The following is a 14,472-nucleotide window of genomic DNA, read 5'->3' on the forward strand; positions in this document are numbered from 1 at the left end:
TTGTGTATGTGCGTATGTTTTAGACTACGTTTGGTAGAGAAGAGGCCAGGTAATTATTTCGTTACTTGATCTCATCCCGATCTTCCTTTCCTTCCTTTTTCATGTCTCATCTTCGTCTTCCTTTAGGGCCAACAAGATCTCATATTCCCTTTATTGTAGTGAAAGTACAAGGACAGAGTTGGCAGGACTCAGCACTTTTAGTTGCTGAGTAGGCTACGCTGGATGTATTTGGCGGATCAAGAAGAGACAGAGATCATCTTTTTTTGTGACCTGTTTTTATCATTTTTTTGCTTATATATCTGTTTACGCTAAACCATTCGATATACATGTAGTTAAAATATCACTTTGATGTGTGACTATTTAACACTGGAAATTTACAAGAAGTTAAAAAGTACTTAATTCGCTGAATTCACTTGTAGCCACATTTTAAAACCCATTGTTCCTCTCTTGACGCAAGCATTGGATTAGGTGCTTGGTTGTTAGCAGACTGTATAGTTTCGACTCCGCTTAGAAGGTTAGTACCGTCAGTGCACCTCATGCGGTGCACTGTAAGCATTTCTTACGGTTCTTTTAGCGTCCCTTCGGCCTTTAGCCGCAACCGCTACATTCCTTTTACTGTACCTCCGTTCATATTCTCTTTCGAAGATTCTCTTTCATAGTGCAACTGCGAGATTTTCCTCCTGTTACCCCTTTCAGACCTTTTTACTGTCAATTTTCGTTTCAGCTCTGAATGACCTTAAAGGCCCCAGCGCTTGGCCTCTGGCCTGAATTGTATATTCTAATCTATTCTAGTATCGTATCTTGGGGCCGAGAAGGGCGTGGATTTGGGGTTGCAACCTCATTCCAGAATGCTAACTGGCAATTGGAAAGTACCACCCTCCGGAACCATCCCCTTGAAGGGAAAGGCGTAGAAATTGTAATGAAAGGCGTAGGGTACCTTTTAAAATAAACAGTGAATAATTATAGTGGTTGTATTTATCTGAGACAGGAGACACGTGTTCACCGTTAGATGAGCAGTTAACATCTGAACCTTCTTATAGTGGGTTTCTCATCGTCTGAAAGACCCCGAGTTAGTGGAGGAATAAGACTGGAAGAGTCCACAGAGGAATGCTGAGTTGAATATTGTATTTCAGGACTGCACGAAGCTGAGATGCTATTACTCTTGGTACCTCACACTGTCCTGCAGGAATGCCCTTAGAATACAAAGATTTTTTTTTTTTCATTCTATCCTTGTAAGAAGTATTGTATGGCCGGATGAAAGGCGTCTTGAAAAAAGGGAATTTTAATTCCCCTCTTTGTGCGGCAGTTTAGTAATCAAAGAAAGTTCAGTTTTTTATGAAAATGTATCTAAGTGTCTTTTATTTATTTAGGCCCTTTTATGAACTAGTACCGAAATGTTTCGGTTAATGTGCCAGTAGCTCCTATGCTCGCATTTATTTACTCGGAATATACATATAATTCTATATTCATATATTCATGTGCGTTTTATATTGATACTAGGAAATCTGATAAAGAAAATGTAGCAGAAGGCTGTAAAGCGACTGTTTTTTCTTTTTGAATGATTGTAACGAAGCCAAATGATAAAGACTGGAATCGGGTTATATAATCGAATTTGAAAAACAAATTATCTATTTCTGAAACTGAATTGTGTGTTATTCTGCTATATTTATTTGCACATTAGATTATTTTATGCAACAAAATTTGACGTTTTCAGTAAATACAAGGTGTAGACTTCAAATTAAATTCTTAATTTGAAATAGTTTTGTCAGCCCTAGTATAAAAGGATGATCCCATAAATGTTTGCACTCATTTTGTTTTAGGCTACGCTTACAAGTCTGAAGGTTCAATTATCGTGGCCTGGTAACCTACCGTAAAGAAATCTGGTAGTGTTGACCGGTAGGTTGTCAGGCCACGAGAGTGAAACATTCAGCCCCATGGGCCGCGGCTCTACTAGATTTATTTCTCACACGCAGTTGGAGAGGGATGGATTAGACAGTATACGCGATCAAATGAAGACAAGTTCAGAATACTTAGAGATACACACTTTAATAACATAACTTGACTGTAGTAATGTATCAAATATTTATTATTCATGTAAATTTTATTTGAAGCTGCACATGAAAACATTGGTATTTGACCTTCTTCACTTTCACCTATAAAACTGATACTCTGCCATCCCGTGTGGGAGTGTCTATTTACATAGCAATTTTTTTTAACTCGTTGCATATTAAGACTATAACTTTTATTTGCATGTGCGTATTGGTAAGATAGGATGCTATGCAATATATGTGGTAAGATAGGCTACCATGCAATATATGTAGGGTTTGTTACAGAGCAACGTGGCGGTACAGCAGTCTTAAATGTTGCTGTTTCAGTGAGGCGCGTGCTGCAGCCAACACTGACCAACCTGGGAATATGATCAGTTACTTGAGATTTTCTTTCTAAGATATAAACTTCAGATAACTATTACTTTTAGGGGATTTATAAATCCATTTTGATACTGTAGAAGTCTTTGATGTTCTTTGTAGTCGACGCCCATATTTGTGTTATTAAGGTTTTAAATATACTACTCGACCGTTCCTTTTGTAAGAAAGCGCATTTTACTACAATATTACGCAAAATTTAATCGAAGTTCTATTATTTTTCCTGTTTCCTTCTGTTGGATTCTGTCAGTAACTTAAACTTGGCTGTCCATTTCATGAAGAAATAATGATAAAGAGAGGCGACCTGCACAGCTATGTATATACATTTTATTCCTTTCTGATATCACTATTAACATAAAAATACGGTAGTTTATGTATCTTGGACCTACATATATTAGCAGATTAAATTTTGCTAAAAATCTAAGCCTTTAGACGTGTTGTTTTATTTTGTACCTCCGGCATGCAGTAGGGACTTATTGATGGAGATGAAATGTATCAGATATCAATGATGGATTTGGCAAAGGACAATGATAGCTTCAATCCTTCCTCGTCTACTTGATTGTAGATACTTTAACGGCATCCACGGCAGAGGAAATCATCAGATCTGGAACATATCTGAACCTTTTGAAGGGCTTCATCTCCATATATATATATATATATATATATATATATATATATATATATATATATATATATATATATATATATATATATATATTATATATACTGTATATATATATATAATGGTGTTATGAGAGGAGAGGGACGTCTTCAGAGTTCTGCATTGATCAATCTGTGAAATTAACACTAATCGTTACCTTCTAGACTTAGAGTAAATGGACCTCGTATAGGCTATAAATATATCTGGATCGATAATGGCAAATCGCAGAAAATCTTTGTTGCCATAAATTGTCTGATTTCATATCTGTTTTCTTTATGTTTACGCATGTGCGTGTATGCAGGTATATTTATTTATGTATTACGCATGTGCGTGTATGCAGGTATATTTATTTATGTATATCAACGTTTACAATATACATACATACCAGTATATATATATATATATATATATATATATATATATATATATATATATATACGTATATATATATATATATATATATATATATATAAACATATATACTGTATACGCATAGTATATATATGTGTATGTATGTATTTATTTATTTAAAGAGAGAGAGAGTGAGTTCCTGGTTGTAGCCTACGTAATCTTGGTGTCCACCGGGTAATTCTTAAAATAGTCACGGACTGATGTTATCTAATGACTCTAGGAGCCCCATGTTGCGATCACTGCTGACTTCAACATTATTTCTGGGATACCCATACGCTTGGGGTATGGAAGTCAAGATGACATGAGTTGATAAAATTGTATTAATATTAGTATCGCGAGGATAGTTTTCAGCGAGAGAAGTTGTATGGAATGGCGTGTCTCCTGAGAAAGATTCTTTAAACATCCAGAGGATGTTAAGGATACGCTATTTGAAGGAGAGGGAGAGGCGTAGCGGATGTTGGGCTGAGGGTCGTACATGGCGTAGGGTTAAAGGATGGAGACGTTGCCCGGGCGTTGGGCGCACACGCTGGCCAGACGGAAAAACCCGGGAGCGTCGTGTAACCCGTTGTTAGGGAATGGTGGTTGAGTATTCCAGACGAGGAGATTCGCCAAGCCTGGAGTTGTTTGTCGGCAAAAGATGCCGCCATCCCTAAATACGCTTGGTTGTTCCGCGTACGTTTAACCTGACAGGCAATTTGTTATTACAAACGTGATTTTACCTCTTTGGTATTAAGCTTCATGAGTTCCTTTGGCGCAGACGTGTGTGGTAGAAAAATGTATAATGATATTATATATGCAGGTTTTGTTACTTTAAGGATACTCGAGTTTACTTTTAAGCCAAATAAAACAATCAAATAAAACTTGTAATTCTCTTATTTCTGCTTAAATAAATCACATATATTTTATAAACATTTTTAGACTGATCTTTCATAGAGGCAGTGTCAGGGAAGGACAGCTCTTTTGCTTTGCAAAGATTTTTATTAACTGTTACTAGAGATATCCAGAAAACATTGATATTTGGAACCACGTCCGTAACTGCAAGAATTTCACTTGCAACAGGCAGTTTTGGTTTTTCCCTTAGTACCCAGTGTTTATTCACAAGACTGTACTGTAGATCATTGTCATTAGGCTGATTACTGTACCCTCTTTATTGAAGCTTTCGACTAAGAAACGATGAAAGTCTTTGTAAGAATACTGATAAATAGATGGCAGTGGTCGGTGAGAAGTGAGGAATATAACGAAATGATAATTTCAAAATATGTAAAAAAAAAATTATGTGATAAACTTTCGTATTTATATTGTAATGTTGGTACATGTTTTTGTAAAAATATTATATATATATGTGTTTTCTTGGGAAGATGAAAAATGGTGCTTAGGCTGTGTGTTCTCAGAGCGCCGATGCTGAATACAAGCCGAGATTTGAAAGAGGGACGCTTTCATAGCCGCCGTACACTGACCCCTCCTGCGTTGCCTTTGGAATGTGTCCGGAATCACCTTGGAGGAAGGCGAGTATGGAGATAACGTGATTGATTTATTTGAAAAGAACTGGCATCACAGCAGTAGCGGTCACCGACACTGGTGAGGTTGTTTGTCGAGAAGCAGCGCTTATGTGAAGTATCCATCCAGTACAGAAGTTAATGTGTGTCCTGTCAAAAAGTAATGGCTCATTTTATCTATTGGTTTTACGCTTTATATGACTTACTAACTGTTTTGACCCTTTTTATATTGCCTTATAAGGGAGGTACGGCTATTTTAGGTTCATAGAAATCGAACTTTATTCTTTGATTTTTTTTTCTTGTTCACTGCGGAAAACTGAGCCAGTCATCAGGATCTGCTAGTAATTTTCCTGAGATATCTGATTATCAGGTGGAGTGTATTGTTTCATGTCGCTGTATTGGCCTTGCTGTCGACATTGTTACCATTGTTATTTTATAGGGTTTGCTGTTATCGTTTTTGTTGTCGATACATAACATGAAAGTATAATCACTGATGTATTACTGTACTATGCATACAGTGTGTAGCTGCGACTGTCTTTGTAATTAAAGAATAATACCATTTTTACGCGTCTTTAGACTAATGATAAATCTCTTGGTCTTTTCACAAAATTATTATAGATGAATGACTTGAATTGATTGCAATTCGTGTTAAACTGTTCGTGAGTAAGCCATACAACGCGACATACTTCTGAATTATGTTGCCGTGCCAATTATGACTTGAACGTCTAAAGTAGTACTCCGCCATAACAGAACAGCACTGAGAGTTGATTTGGTTAATTTTCTTCACATTTCAGACTAGGAGGCAATGTGAATTAGAGAAAATTTAACTTATTCCTTGATTACAGTTGGTCAACTATGCTGTATTTGTTCATTAGGTTATTGATTTATGCATTTGTCATTAAAAAGGACAGTTATTGGTAAATAACCTTTAGTAAATAATGCTTTGTGTGGATGTATGTGTGTGTGTGTGTGATGCAGAAATCATGCCACTTGAGCACCTGTAATTTTAACATCAACATCATCATCAGCAACACAATTACCGACTATTTTATAAATACATTTTCTTAAGGATGCCACATCGTACATATCGTTAAAATCACCGTTCACTAAATGTAAAGCATAATAACCCCAAGTGTGCATGGGGCCGGTAATTAATCAGTGACTAGAAACTCATCCTCTGTAGGCGTCCACGCCCCAAATTGGTACTCTTAAACCGCACATATGTATCTTCGTCAGAGATATTGGGGACAAGGCTGGACAGCGGCTACAGGTTGTTCGTGTTACGGGACGTGACTATGACATGTTTAAGTTTTGTTATAGATTAAATATTTACTTATTCATTTATTTATTTATTGTGCTGAGTCCTAGTATCGGTGAGTATGATGAATTACTGATCTTCATTTTGTACACAAGTATTCGTTGTATATTACGAAAATTATGTATGCATTTATCCATCGGTAATTACTTTCTTTTAGTTTTATAAACAAATGCTCATGGTACAGTTGGCTTCATGAATTTTGGTACGCACTTTGGCAAGCTAAGGAGATATTTGGCAACTCCTGCACAGTTTTGTTACTTAATACTGGTACTTTATTAACATTACTTTGAGATTCGGTAAACGTGATTTTTGTCGCTTGTCTCGTTTCGGTTTCTTAGGAAGAGTTCCCCGAATATTCTCTTTAGCTTAACACTCGGATATTACCCGCTATTTGTGTAATTGCCTCATCTGACGTCTCCTTAGCTCGCCGTGATGTGCATCGTAGTGCCTGAAACCGACTGCACTTAAACGAAAAAGTTTAGACAAATATTACTGTTTTTTCAGGCCAATTTACTTGGTGAAGAGAAATTAACTCAGTACTTATGGCTCTTTTTATATGCTTTGTGGTTGCAAGATAGCTTTAGTTGCCTGACTGCTTTCATGTGATGCTTTTTAAGCAAACAGAACATCAAGTTTAATATTTCTTTTCAGTTTTGTAGAAAACTCGTTTTGTTTATGGTACTTGGACATACCAATGTTACTGTCGCCACGAATTTGATTAAGTTTTATGCTCAGTTCGTTCGTCAGTTAATATAGTTATGCAAAAAGTGTGGATTTTACGGAAATTGTACCAATGGTTGGGCTTCGGGACTGGTGACAAATAATTATATTTTAGAAGATATTGGAATTTAACGTCATGGAGAGGATACCCTTTTTAGGTTGATTGGTTGGTGTAGTTTAAGTCGCCCTTAAGCCCTTAGGATTCTGTAGACCTTGCTTAGGTATTTGCTTTAAAGTCACTCGAAGTGTGGCAAGGTGTGAAAGGGAATGGGAAGTTTGGCGTGGACCTCCGGATTCTGCCCAGCTAACAGATTCCTCTGGGAGTGGATTGCTCAGCTTCGTTTCTAGCGTTCTAAGCTTAAGAAACCGAAACCTAAGCGCCGTCATCGTAGATTTTGCCCCCCCAAATTTGATCATTGCTTCTGCAAAGAAAGTCTGAACGGAGGCTGTCTCCTCTCAACATATCAGATTTCGTTTGGATCACGTCAGCAAATCGTTTGTGGTCAATAACATTATGTGCTCGTAGGGTTTGACGTTGGCTGAGGTATGCCGTTTCTAAGTACTTTATTGCTGCTTGTTAAAGCTGTAAAGAATTACATCTTAAAAGGAAAATATAGATTTAAATCACTAGAACTATAATTACGAATTCTCGTCATATTTTGCAATTTATGTTGCCGTTTACGTGATGATAATTGTAGATAAGCGATTCTGCGTTTAGTTACTATATAAACCTTTCTTTAACACTGAACAACAGGCTTTACATATGAACTATAGACTTGCTCTTACTGTGATGAAAATATGATTTTTGCATGTAATGGTTGTTTAAGTGCGGTGAGGTTGCGCATCATTAGCATAGAAATTAGCTCTTCTTCCATGATTCAAGGCTAAAGAAATCTACTTTTTTCTTGGCTAAATTGAAACCAGTCTGCTGAATATAATTACCCCTAGTAATTCATTTTTCTTTCTTCCGTTTAATATTGAAACGACCTTAAAGGCGTCGCACGGAATACTCGCCAGACGGTCAGTTTCTCTGGTAAAGTTTATTGATTAAACTGTTCTAAATACTTGTCATCTTTGTGCGTGTGAATACACACCCTGGATGTATATTATGTATGCGTATCATACTCAGCTCTAGATGGTGACATAAACCTTAGGGAAAATCGTTATCAAATTAGGTTAAGTAATGTACTCAGCCAAGTCACATGCAAGTTTCGTTTAAGATAATGATATTTTTTGTCGCCGTTGACTTTGCGGAAAATCTGTGCTATATAAACTATTTCCATTGAGGAGTTTTGGTGGGGCAGAACATCACACCAATGCATGTGATGCTGCAACAGTTAAGGGTATAAAGCATCGGGATTTTCATTTCTGCAATGTACATCATGTGACGCGAGTTTCAGGGAGTTCATTTACGTTTATAACTATCAATTGTCTTTTGCAAGAATATTATCCTAGTTGGTGCTCATATATATATATATATATATATATATATATATATATATATATATATATATATATATATATATATATATATATATATATATATATATATGTGTGTGTGTGTGTGTGTGTGTGTGTGTGTGAGTGAGTGAGTGAGTGAGTGAGTGTATTAATATAATATTTACTTATACAGGATGAATATATTTATTACCACAAAGTAGTTAATTGTTTCTGTCATTTTCTTTTTGCAGTGGCTGCTCTTGTGCATTCTGCGGTTTCTCCTGTATGTATTGACTGCTAGTTAGCAGACTATTCCGTTTTATAGCTTGTCAATTTGTTTATCATCTGAGGCTCTAAAAAAATTGTAGATAGTCTGTAGTTTATGATTGATAGTTGTTTATACACTTTTCTTCCCCTCTGACTTGAAGAAGGCCTGTTCTCGAATTCTGTAAATCTTCCGATTGCTTTTCGGCAATTTGGTAACCTCAGCTTTCGGGTATTGACGACAATGTCGGTATCTCTGAAGATTGTGTCATACCAGTGAACATCTCTTTTAATTAGCCCAGTAACAACAAAAAACTCATTAAATTCTTACCAAAAAACTGAGTCGAACTTTCCAATTTTCAACTCATTTCAACCCATGGTTTTCAAATATCTGGACATGGACATACAGTAAAAAACAAATTATACTCATCCTCCCATGTCCAGCGTTTATTGACATTTCTCACCTGTTGTTTATTTATTGACTTATACATGTACTATACATTTCTTGACTGTTTTCTCATATTTTGTATAGGCATTGTTTCGTGAAAGCTCCTTTAGCTACCTTAGTTAACTGCCTCTTTAACTGTCTATGGATGTTTGCTGTTCCTGGACATAGGGATAAACTTTATCCAGTTGTAAAGTTTCAGCTAGAGGAGAGAGTGAGTTTACCTTGTAGCTACCTCCTGATTGCCTTTGAGCAAGGCGTATTGCCCGAAAGCCTCCCATAATAATGTATACATCCACTGCCTTGTGGTAAACTTTAATCCAAAGCATAGATGCCTCGCCTCAAGAGAAAAGGTTCTGTTGTAGAAGTTGTATGTAGATAGAAAAGGGTTCCTACTCTGCCTGGTGGAAGCTAGGGTGACCCATTTCTGTAGCTGTCTTGATTTATCTAGCTGCTGAGAGAGATGGTTCCACCGAAATTGGGGCTGGATAGCCCAAGTTAACTTCAAGACTGTATGGTCAAGTCCTGCACCGCAAAGGTCTTAAGTGTGTTAGGAGAAGTGACAATGACTATTATTCAGTCCTTGCGGAGTGGCCAAACTGCATGCACGCCATGAGCAGTAATGCTTGATGGAGCCAAGCCACATATGCCTGCTGGACCATTGTTAATGGTAATACTTATCAAATCTCTCTCTCTCTCTCTCTCTCTCTCTCTCTCTCTCTCTCTCTCTCTCTCTCTCTCTCTCTCTCTCTTATTCTTCACATAAATGCAAACTGCTTACACTGCTTCTAAAGTGATAGTTGTATGACTTAGTGGATAATAGTAACTTAATTCTAGTTTAATCTGGAAGAATTTTTCAACTTTCCCCCGTCTTAATGCAAGAATAATGTCGACGATTTTTAATGGAGCGTTGGAACTTGTGATGTAGATGTGCTTGAGGTTCTTCAAGGTTTTCGCTTGGTTTTTTAAAATTTCCAAAGGGGGATAGTTTTAAAACTGCGGGGAAAATTAACGTTTAATCCTGTCACATACAATACTCGTATTCCAAAATTAGTTGAACATCTTTAGTTCATGATATAAAAACTTATATGATGTTATGTGTATACCAAATTGAGATGACGGATTCTCTTCTCGGTGGTATCTGTGGTGAATGATCCTTACTGGATTTTTTCACTTGGCGTCATCCATCTAATTTATTTTGTGAATATCGTTTGAGATTTTCATAACTTCTCAACTACTGATTTTCCCTTATCATAAAATCCAGTGAACATATTCTACAAAACTTCAGGCTATTTTGGTAATTTTGTGAAGTCTGAGATTTTATCCTTTTCGTCATTCCAAGGGTTCTAGATTTCTTTGAAGTATGCTGGAGGACAATAACTTTTCAGTATTAGAATGTTTCTACTTATTTACTTTTATACATTTTCCTTGTGTGCCTTTGGATTAGTTTTTACCCTGCTTGTGTATAGCCTACATTTGTAACAGATCAGTTCACTTTTTAACAGACAATTTGTGTCACACTACTGCGGTATGAAAATGGATGCTCTTCGACCTAGTTGCATTTTTTCCCTTTTTCTTGTCCTACTTTTGCTATTTCCTTTTGCGCTTCTCAATCCTCACTAGAATAAGTGTGGTCAGCGTGACCTGTCTTTGAACCCGCGACAAGGTTCTGCATTCACCAAGTAAAGCGTTGTTTATGGGCCGAAAGGTCGAGATGGCGGTTAATTATCTGCATTTTGTGGTTATTGAGAACCTCGAGTTTGGTCAAACTTGGTTTCTGACTTGGTTGACTCATAGAGTGACGAGATTCGTTCAAATTTATTTGTTGGGAAAGGGGATGGACATCAAATTATTATTATTATTATTATTATTATTATTATTATTATTATTATTATTATTATTATTATTATTATTATTATTATTATTATTATTATTATTTTTATTATTATTATTATAAAAATAAATCTGTACAGAGAACTTGCGAAAGATCTCTGTAGAGATTTACTTTGAAAATATTTGTACAGTTAAATAACTGTGGATTTGTCTCCGTTTTCAGACACACCACTATTATTATTATTATTATTATTATTATTATTATTATTATTATTATTATTATTATTATTATTATTATAATAAAGACTTAAAATTTGGATCCTCACGTTGCGACCCTGAGGAACTTAATTTTGATAAAGTTATCATATAAATTATCCAGTTATACGACATTGATTCTTTTATCCAAACCAATAAAATGGTATTGAAAATTATATAACATTTTAATGTGTTTTCTCTGTTTTTAAATCAACCGTTTTCACACCGAGAAAAAGAAAGTGAGAGAGAGAGAGAGAGAGAGAGAGAGAGAGGGTGTCACTAAGATATCAAAGGAGAGCCGAAATGCCCCAGGACAACTCCTAAATTATATTTTTCCCACAAGATGGTAATCCGTGTTACTTTCTCCTTGTTACGTCCTAAGATCATCACAGCCCGGCATTCTTTTGAGGGGAATGACGATCTCGCACTGCATAGGACCGTCCCAAAATAGAGAAATTGCCATGCTATAAAACATTAACAAGCAGTCATTCAGTCAGTGAAATAATATAAGTTTGCTCAAGACTCCCAGAGCCCAGAGCTTGAGATATCTTGGATGTCGCAGTTTATGTTAACGTTTTTAATAACAGGTGTCTTGGTACTGAGTCGATTATATTTTTTATATATTGCCGTTCAGCGTGATGGTAATATATATAAATTCTTTATACGTTAATGCGTTGGAGTTTTATTTGGCTAATCCGCTCAAGGAGAGAGAGAGAGAGAGAGAGAGAGAGAGAGAGAGAGAGAGAGAGAGAGAGAGGCCTGCCCTCCAAGTCATTCCCAAGTGCGTAGATCTATGAAAGGTTCGGTGGGACTGAAATTCCAAGAAACGCGAGCCACAGGATAGCAACATTCCAGGTTAAAACCAGAGACTATTATCATAGCTACTTCTCGACTGCTGCCTCTGCAGTGCGTTGATTTTTTTTAATTGAAATTTTCGGAACGGTTATGGCATTTTATGGGTTCATTCACATATTTTCTTGAATATTTAGGTTTTTAGTTTTTAAAGATTTTTGCTTTCGTCTGTTATATACTATGAAATATGACACTTCGCTTTTTCATCCTACCACACTTTATTCATATATATTTTCTAATGGACACAGACAGCGAATGGATCCGTTCAGTCCAAAAATATATCCTTGGCAAATGAAGATGTCATTGTCGTAAAACGCGCAATTAGTCGTTTGGCTTTAGAACTACTAAAGTAAAGCGAGAAAGTTGCTTGTAGATTATAGAAAGCTTAGACTGGTATAGTGTGTGTGTGTGTGTGTGTGTGTGTATGTATAGTAGCAATTGCCTTCTGAATTAATGTGCATTCTTAGACGTGCCATTCATTCTCATATTCCCATCGAAATAGTTTGCAAAGGTATGTTCAATACCTAACAGTCTTTGGTCCTGTTGATTCCATAGAATCTGGGCAACTTGGCTTCTAAATGCTCATGTTACAGGGTTGCATTTATATTGAAAATAGACAGAATATGCTTCCATGAGGTCAACAGTACGGGAGGCCTCTAAATATGGGGATGGGTGGTTGGCGGGTGTTACGAGGCCGCCCGAGAAAAGTAAATCTATCTTTTTAAGCTCAGTGGAACAGTGTTTAAAATAGTACCTATAAAAGAGGAACAGCAAGGGTGAGGACAGTATGCTGTAGAGCGGAAAGGATCTAGAGATCAGGTCAGTAATTAGACAAAATATGGTCTTTGACTCAATCCATAGCATGGAGAAGGGAGACAAGTCCAATGCACCCCAAATATGAGAGCATTATTCCTAGAAACAAGACTGACTTGAAGCTTTATTAGCTATAATAAAACCAAACTTGACATATAATGGTAGATAAACCAGGTTTTTAGCTGTTAATCTCAGTATTTAGATCTATTCGCGACAATTTTGAAGTTGACAAAGATCTAAATGAGGATGAACACGAGAGGTGGAATTACATTATCGTGATACAGAATAATAAAAGAAAAAGGAATAGGAAAACATACTGAGAAAGGGTGGCGAATGGGTTAGAGGCACTTAAAATAACCTAATTATATGATGCCTGTCGCTTACAAAGGACATAAACTGAATAGGAGGTGAAAGAAGAAGTATTAGAGGATTGATACAGTCAGAGTAGGCAATAAAAGGTAAAAGTGGAGAGTCGTCAACAAGGAGAAGGAAACATAATTACAACTGGATCAAATGCTGCCAAAACCAACAGATAGATAATGGTTAGATAGAGGTGTACCGAAGGAAAAAAAGAAATGCCACAGACAGAACGCTTGGTCATGTCTTGTCTCCTCACTGCTGAAATCCTTGCATATTGAAAATGGCAACAGATTTTCTTGATGTACTGCATAGATGATCAATAATCAATAACATAGGAATCAAATTAAAGTACTATCCTAGCCAGATGTCTTATCAGTCTTTAGTAAAGCAAGAACGTAGAGTACTTTGTCATTAAAGAATATAGTGGATTTTATAGGATTAGAGAGGGCCAAAGTAAGAGAAATTATTGAAAAAATAAAGCTGAAGAGAACAGATTTTTCACCAGAAGAACGAATTTCACATTCTTCAGGATGGAAAAGAGGAGCTGAAATTTGATTTTGTGGTTATGGACAAGACATCAGAAATTTTTTCATACATCACATGATTAAATTGTTAGATATTTTCACCGTACGAAAAGAGTTTTTGCGTCAAGGTAATAAAGCAGTCATTCTTAGCATATTTAAAAGACATGAATAATAGTAGAAGGAGAGGCTAGGAGTGACACGTCCCTCTTTTGAAAAGATGGCTATAAAGTTAGAGCAATCAACTAAAAGGTACCAGATTAACAACTCTCCCCGCCTTCCCTCATAGAAAAACGAATAAAAAAACTTTCATAAGTCAGCCTGCCAGGAACTTGAGGTTAATATACAAGTCACAGACATACATAAATTGATTGGCTAGAAAACCGAATAGGTGCAAGAAAAAAATTAAACGCTTGACCGATTGGATTTGTTGGTCTTGAAATCAAGGAAACATCAAGACTATCGGTTGCTTGGTCATGACCGTCTTGAGCATTTTTTGTGTATAATAATTTGTTCTGTCCTACTGGTTGCAGAAAATGTGAGAGGCTCATTATCCCATATGTACATGTGAACGCAAAGAACCCATTGTTGCTGTCCAAATAATTCGTATCTTTTAGTAAAGACTTAAACCACAAATGACATAGCAGAGGAAAGTGTCAT

The 14,472-nt window shown here is 36.3% G+C and overlaps 1 long non-coding RNA gene across 1 annotated transcript in view; it reads left to right on the forward strand.

Annotated features, from left to right (window-relative positions):
* Positions 1-11,235, forward strand: part of LOC136844458 (uncharacterized) — a 38,132-nt gene extending 26,897 nt beyond the window's left edge. The window contains exon 3 of the long non-coding RNA XR_010854886.1: positions 8,721-11,235. This is a non-coding gene — a long non-coding RNA (uncharacterized lncRNA). The remainder of the gene's footprint in view (positions 1-8,720) is intronic.
* Positions 11,236-14,472: the final 3,237 nt, after the last annotated feature.

This window comes from Macrobrachium rosenbergii, chromosome 12 (genome assembly GCF_040412425.1).
Source record: "Macrobrachium rosenbergii isolate ZJJX-2024 chromosome 12, ASM4041242v1, whole genome shotgun sequence".
Lineage (NCBI taxonomy): Eukaryota > Metazoa > Arthropoda > Malacostraca > Decapoda > Palaemonidae > Macrobrachium > Macrobrachium rosenbergii.